General features: G+C 43.8%; 1 pseudogene; it reads right to left on the bottom strand.

Moving 5' to 3' along the window:
• Positions 1 to 1,194: 1,194 nt before the first annotated feature.
• Positions 1,195 to 1,294, bottom strand: LOC123627617 (annotated as a pseudogene).
• Positions 1,295 to 7,896: the final 6,602 nt, after the last annotated feature.

Below are 7,896 nucleotides of genomic sequence, written 5' to 3'. Positions count from 1 at the left end.
TTACCTCCTAGTAGCTGTTGACCTTGGACCAATTAATAATAATAATAACAATAACAATCAATCATAGCAAACACTATTTATTGAGTGCTTGCTTTGCCCAGGCACTGAGCTGAGTACTTCAAGTACATTATCATATTTATTCCTCGTGTAGACCTATGAGGTATAGAGAATTAGCATCCACATTGTCCTCACAGGGAGCTGGAGGCTCAGGGTGGTTCAGTAACTTGCCAAGGTCACAGGAAGTACCACAGAGGCACTTTGAAGCCAGCCTTGTCTCCAGAGGCTGCGTTTACTTCTTAACTTCTCTCGGACTCAGTTTCCTCATCATAAAGGGGAACTCAAATCACCTCCCCCACGGATTACAGGACACAATGTATAAAGTAGGTGCTCAACAAAGTTAGCTAGTATTCATAAATTTCTGCTATTATTACAGTGCCAGAAATATTTACTTTTTAATAAGGGACCATAGGGGAGAATGTGACTGTGTTTGTATGACTGCTTATATCATGTGCATGAGAGAGAGAGAAAAAACAATAACGATCATGAAACTCATAAATGAGAATGGTGACATTTTGTGTAGGGTGGCTTCCCTTAGTGCCTAAAGTCATGTGCTATAAAATATTAAATAGCTCTTCAGGGCAGTTTCCATTCTCTGGGCAGGGCCTAGGGGAGTAGATGAGATTAGCCTCTGGTGCAACATTTAAGGAGGCCCAAAGAACTCAGTCATCAAGAGAAGTAACATTTTATGCAGTTACAAAATAAAACTGGCAAATTACCACCTGTGGCCAGCCACCTGTTTTTGTGAACAACATTTTCGTTTCTAACTTAAAACAGAACTTCTCGTTACACACTTGTTATGGTTGGAATGTCCCCTTTAAAACTGTTGAAATTTAATCCCCAATGTGGCAGTGTGGAGAGGCGGGGCGTTTAAGGGGTAATTGATTGGGTCAGGAGGATTCTACCCTGGTGAATAGATGAATCCATCCATGGGTTAATGGATTAATGAGTCATCGTGGGAGTGGGACTGATGGTTTTATAAGAGGAGGAAGAGAGGCCTGAGCTAGCACGTTCGCACACTCAGCCTCATGCCATGTGATGCCTTGCACTGCCTGGGGACTCTGCAGTGTCCCCACCAGCAAGAAGGGCCTCACTGCAGGTGGCCCTTTGACCTGGGACATCACAGCCTCCATAACTACATAAGAAATGCATTCCTTTTTCTTTATTATTATTTTTAAAATTGCTAATCTTCTCTGAATCGTTCCAATTTTAGTATATGTGCTGCTGAAGCGAGCACAAGAAGTGCATTCCTTTTGCTTATAAATTACCCAGCTCAGGGTGAGGGATGGGAGAGATCAGAAATGGCCTGGGGGAGGCTCAGATCAAGAAGAGAGCAGCCCAGACAGACAGGTTTCAAAGAACTGACAGCTGCCTCGCGGTGTCACAATGCTATGGGTTGACACACCACCAAACCAGAGGAAAAAGGAAATAGTGATTCATTTATTCAACAAATATTTATTGAGCATCTACTAATGAGGCAGGCACAAGGTTCAGTGCTGGGGGATATAGCAATGAACCAAAAGGCCTTATCTCTGCTGTCATTAGACTTGCCAGGGGGTGGGGAGACAAAACACCAAAGTATACAAAGAAGTGTAGCATTACACACAGCAATGAGACCCGGAAGGGACTACACAGGATGCTGGGAGAGAAAATAGCAGGGAGGGCAGGGAAGATCTCTTTTAGGATGTGGTTTTAAGCTGAAGTCAGCAAGGACAGGAAGCAGAGGAAGGAGGAGCAGCCCAAGACATGGGCCTGGGGGACTTCCTATTTGAGGAACTCAGAGAGACCAGTGCAGCCTCAAAAAGCTCTAGCAGTGGCCGGGTGGAGTGGCTCGTGCCTGTAATCCTAGCACTCTGGGAGGCCGAGGCGGGAGGATTGCTTGAGGTCAGGAGATCAAGACCAGCCTGAGCAAGAGGAACACCCTGTCTATACCAAAAATAGAAAAAAATGGGCCGGGCTTGGTGGCACGCACCTGTAGTCCCAGCTACTCGAGAGGCTGTGGCAGGAGGATCACTTGGGTCCAGGAGTTTGAGGTTGCAGTGAACTGTGTTGACACCAGTGCACTCTCATTGGGGTGACAGAATGAGACCTTGTCTCAAAAATAAAGAAATAAATAAAAATAAAAAGCTAGGCAGAGAGCGAGGCCTGGGGAAAAGCACTGGCTGACCAGGTGGACTCAGGTCAGCCAGGTTAAGTAAGAGAGTTCGATTTTGTTCTAAGTATGGCCGGCCGAGGAAGAGTTTTAAGACACGGAGTGGTGGGTGTGATTTACATTCATACAGGAATACCCAGGCTGCTGGGCGGACAAAACTGGAAAGGAGTTTGGGCAAAAGGGGGAACAGTCAGGAGTGGTTCAGACTAGCATTAAGCTAGTTAACTTTTTCTCTTTAGGAAAGATTATTATTTACCCAATTTTGTAGCTGAAGAAACTGAGCTTCAGAGCTGGGATGAGGACCCAAGTCATTTCCATCCCTGAGTTAGAATCTAAACTACTGCCGCCTCTTCTGTAATTCTTATGCTCAGTTGCACGTAACTTCCAGATTGGCAAAGATTGGAAAGAGTGGTAATATCCATTTTTAGCAAGGAAGCAGGGGAAAGGGGAATCCTCATCCACTGCAGATGGGAATGTAAATTGGTACTGTCTTTCCAGGGGGAAACCCAATGCCTCAAAGATGTGTATCCTCCTAGAGTTCCCAATTCCAGTTTTAGGAATCCTAAAAAAATAAATAAACATATACTGAGGAAAGATGTTTGAATGAATCTAGCTTACCAGTATTTGTAAGACTGAAATAGGACCCAGTGAGAAAATTGGGTTAACAAAAGATGTAGCATGATCCATTTTATAAAACATATGTTTATGTGTATAGAAAAAAATCTGGAAGGATCTTCGCCAAAATCTTAAGAGGGTTTATCTCCATAAGATGGGATATCTGGAGTTTTTTTTGGTTGATGCTGCTGTTTTTTTTAATCCCTGATGTCTAATGATTCTAAATAAGAAGTATTAACTTTTTATTGAAGTGTAACATACATACATAGAAAAGAGGCTCACATTCTATGTTCACAACTTGTTATGTGATCACAAACTGAACATACACATAAACAACACAGTGATCAAGAAATAGAACGTTACCAGTCTCCTAGAACCCTCCTTTGTAGAATCACACAGAATCTACTTTTTATGTCTGACTTCTTTCACTCAAGATTATGTTTATATATGATTCTTCCATGTGGCTGCATTTACTTGTAGTAAATTAATTTTTTTTTTGAGATGGAGTCTTGCTCTGTCACCTGGGCTAGAGTGCCATGGCATCAGCCTAGCTCACAGCAACCTCAGACTCCTGGGCTGAAGCGATTCCCCAGCCTCAGCCTCCCAAGTACCTGGGATTACAGGTGTGTGCCACCATGCCTGGATAATTTTTCTATTTTTAATAGAGATGGGGGTCTCACTCTAGCTCAGGCGATCCTGAGCTCAAGCGATCCTCCCACCTCGGCCTCCCAGAGTGCTAGAATTACAGGCGTGAGCCACCATGCCCGGCCAATCAATTGTTTAAAATCTTAGAATGTTTATACTTTGCCTTTTACGAATATGACATTGTAGAATTTGTGATAATCATTAGCACTTTTGTCATCTTATAAAGCACTTTTCAGGTATCCTAGCTCTAAACATTGTTATTGTCCTCGTTTGATAGACAAAGGGCCTGGAGCTCAGAAAGGAATTTGCCCTGTACAAAGCTAGTAGGCGGCCAAGCCAGGGCTGGTTCTTATCTAAATCTGTGCCCTTTCTGCCACATGCAGTTGGATTAAGAGCAAAGGTGGCAGTGGATTAAATGAAAGGAATAATTGCTCACCATTAGGTGCTTTAGACGCTGAGACAAATTACCAGGGGAATTTGTTTCGACTCCTTTCTTGAAAATCATTCGGAACAGAACACAGAAACCCTTTTAATTGGGAAGGCAAATGTCCCATAATTATTCAACCACTTTCAATATTAATCATTAATCAAAGAGAATTTCTTCTGCTAATAATCTGTGATGTCAACATTTCTCATTTAATACTATTAATCATAATGTGATTATGATTAATTAATACTATTAATCATAACGTGATTACATTGTATATGTTATCTAGAAATACTTATCATGTAGATTTTACATTTGCATATGCCCACTTTCCTCTCCAGCTTGATGAATATCATTGATTACAGCCTCTTAGTTATCATGCAAAGCAGTGTCACTTCGCATCCACAGATGAGGACATTGAAGCCCACTGTCACCTAGAGGGTTACAGCAGGCCTGGGGCAAAATCCAGGTCTTCTGGCTTCTCGCCCACAGTGCTTTGCACCTCACCTCACTGCATACAGTGAGAAACTTTTTTTCCACTTGGAACATGAACAAGGATGATCCTAATTGTTATTAAAACTGTGAAAGGTTGTTTTGTTTTGTCTCAAGAAAGTAGATCTGCATGACTTGGCTTTATGTTACTATAAAATCATGCTATTGTACTTTAGGGTCCATAATGATTCTTCACTAAAACATTATGATTCGGCGTCTGTTAGGAGACTCATTTCACAATCCAGTACACTTCATAGAAATGTCAAAAGAAATTAGGTGAGTTAGTACAGAACGAGAACTTATCACCTCAAATATTTCCTTAAGCATTCACAGGAGTATCCTTGCCTTATAGGTTAGAGTTGTGGAATTTCAAAAGTTGAAATGAGGTAACAGAAGACCTTTGTCTAAACTCTTCTCCTTCCTCCCTGTTCCTACTTCCTCTCCTGTGGCTATTCCTTTTTGGGTAATTTTAGAAAAGCACATTTTACTAATCCACTCATGTATTGATGGGCATTTGGGTTGCTTCCACATTTTTGCAATTGTGAATTGTGCTGCTATAAACACAAAGTAGTTTGCATTTGGAGTCTTTCTACCTCTGGATCTAGCATTCACGGAACTGAGACCATTTCCGCCTGGAAGACGGAAGTCGGGCTTTGCTTTTTCCCCTGGTCACCTGTCAGGAATCCCAAAACTGGAGGGTCTGCTTTTCCCTACAAAAGAACAGCACCTGGAGGTCCAAGGATGACAGATAAGCCTGTTTATTTTCGCAGAGACCTTGGCCAGACCCTTCCTCTTCTCTGGCTTTGCATTGGGTCTAGGGTCTGCCTCAGGTCATGGCCTTGCATGGCCTTGACTGGGTCCCAGGTCTCCCGCTTCACGCCCCCGTGGACTTTCTATGCCTCCTCTTTGAGCTCCTCTGTGAACTTCTATCCTCACAGTTACCTTTATAAACAGACAATGGGGGAAACAAATATTTATATACACAGATGAATAAGATCTCAGAGCTGTCACCATTCTAATGACCTTTAGACACTGGGAAGTACCTGGAGCCCCAGAGCTCTGGACCATCCCCTGTCCCAGGGCTGGGCCCTGTTGGGTAGGGCTGTGGCCTGGGTACACAGCTCCAGTGCTGAGTAAACAGAGAGCCTTCCCGGCTTTCGGTGGGAGCTCCACCTCTTAGAGCATATGATATGGCATGAGTATTCTCTCTTCTACAGAAATCGGCCAAGCCCAGGGACTCTTGTCTGCTGACCTAGACTGTAACAAAGACTGACAACTGGCAGAGGTCTTCTTTTGTCTTCAGATGGGTGGGCATCACACAGTTCAGGGAAGGTTGGGTGAAAGGGGCTGCAGTGAGGGCCTGGCCTCCTTCGTGGGGTCAATAGTCATCCCAAGCCTGGGGGCTGCGTGGCTGGTGAGAGTGAAAGTGGATTGCTTGGGGGAGGGGCTCATAGCCGTGCCCCTGCCGGAAAGAGGGGCAGGGTCTTTAGGAAGACCCACACTCCTGACCTTTCCCTGAGGTCTAAAGGGCTTAAGAGGTGCCTAAAGGCCAGGATAATAATTGCCTCTAGGGAGGGGCCCCTGATAAGGTTTCATACCCACAGTGCTGTTGTTTTGGTTTTTTTTTTTTTTTTTTTTAAAAGAGATAGAGTCTCCGCTCTGTTACCCAGGTCAGAGTATAGTGGCTATTCACAGGCAGGATCATCGCACACTACAGTCTTGAACTCCTGGGCTCAGACATTCCCCCTGCCTCAACCTCCTGAGCAACTGGAACTACAGGCATGTGCCACCATGCCCAGCCCTGTTTAATAAATGTCTTATTTTGCAATGATTTCGGATTTACAGAAAAATTGCAAATACAGTCCTGAGAGTTCCCATGTCCCTTCAGCCAGTTTCCCCTAATGTTGACATATTCCATAGCCAGAGCACATCTATCAAAACAGAGAAATTATTTGGTAGAACTAAGCATTAGACTTTATTCAGACTTCATTAGTTTTTCCACAAATGCCCTGTTTTTTGTTTCAGGATTCAATCCAGGACACCACGCTGCATTTAGAACAGCTATGCTGTTTTATACTTTCAAAAAGTCTGAAGAAATGATGGCAATTATTACAGTTCGGTGAACATTTCTGGCCAGAACAGAAAGCTCATCATGTTACTTTCTGGCCATTATAGGAGAGAACTTACACTGCAGCAATTATGAAGGAGGCTCCGGAGACAAGTCAAGCAACCCAGATTCAAATTCTGGCTGGAGCACTCCCCAGCTGTGTGCTTCATCTCTTGAGCCTAACTTTCATCTCAAAAATAGGCATAATAACAATACCTACCTCCTGGGTTTACTCTGAGGCTTACGTGGATTAAGTCATGTAAAGCAACTGGAATAGTGCTCAATAAATGTTAGCTATTTTATTAATTGCATATATAGTATTTCACAACATAGAATTTTAAAAAATAGCTCCTTTGGGCTTGTCTGGTTCCCATCTTAACAAGATATCACAATCTTCTTTGTATATTTGTTACCTGTATTACAGAACTTGCCACGCTGTATTGTAACAATTGTTTCCATATCTGTCTCCAACAATGGACTCCACTTCGCACAGCCTAGAACGTACAGGATGAAAGTGCGTTCAGTATGGAGGAAGAAACAAAACAAGCTGAGTGGATGGGCAGCTCCCCCAGCAGCTCTGAGGATGGGGAGGGGGCGGTCAGGGTGAGAGCATTTGTTCAGATGGAGGGAGCTACATTTTTCAGGGCACAGATTTAGCAGGGATGAGAAGATGGAATAACAGCACAGGACCTCTGAGCACAGAGCCCAGGAGCAGTGATGTGTTGGTCAAAATGCAAAGAGAGAGCTCTCTGTCTAGCTCTTTCCCGAGAGCGTGCGCAGTACAGGGGCCTGGAAGAACTTTCCATTCCCATGGCTGAACCGAACACTCAATGCTCCACTCTGTTTACTGGCCAGAGCTCAGCTGAGCCAATGGCTGCAGTCAGCTTTCATCCTTGGACACTGAGTAACAAGCAACCTCTCCCCCACCCCACCTTTTAAAAACTTTAACCATTTTAAGTGTACAGGTCAATGGCCTTTTTTTTTTTTTTTTGAGACAGAGTCTTACTCTTTTTGCCCGGGCTAGAGTGCCATGGCATCAGCCTAGCTCACAGCAACCTCAAACTCCTGGACTCAAGCAATCCTCCTGCCTCAGCCTCCTGAGTAGCTGGGACTACAGGCATGTACCACCATGCCTGGCTAATTTTTTCTATATATTTTTAGTTGTCCATATAATTTCTTTCTATTTTTTTAGTAGAGACGGGGTCTTGCTCTTGCTCAGGCTGGTGTCGAACTCCTGACCTCGAGCAATCCTCCCGCCTCGGCCTCCCAAAGTGTTAGGATTACAGGCGTGAGCCACTGGGCCTGGCTAATTTTTTTCTCTATATATTTTTAGTTGTCCATATAATTTCTTTCTATTTTTAGTAGAGATGGGGGTCTCACTGTTGCTCAGGCTGGTCTCGA

Source organism: Lemur catta, chromosome 25 (assembly GCF_020740605.2).
Source record: "Lemur catta isolate mLemCat1 chromosome 25, mLemCat1.pri, whole genome shotgun sequence".
Taxonomy (NCBI): domain Eukaryota; kingdom Metazoa; phylum Chordata; class Mammalia; order Primates; family Lemuridae; genus Lemur; species Lemur catta.
This window is presented reverse-complemented; position numbering and strand designations above follow the sequence as displayed.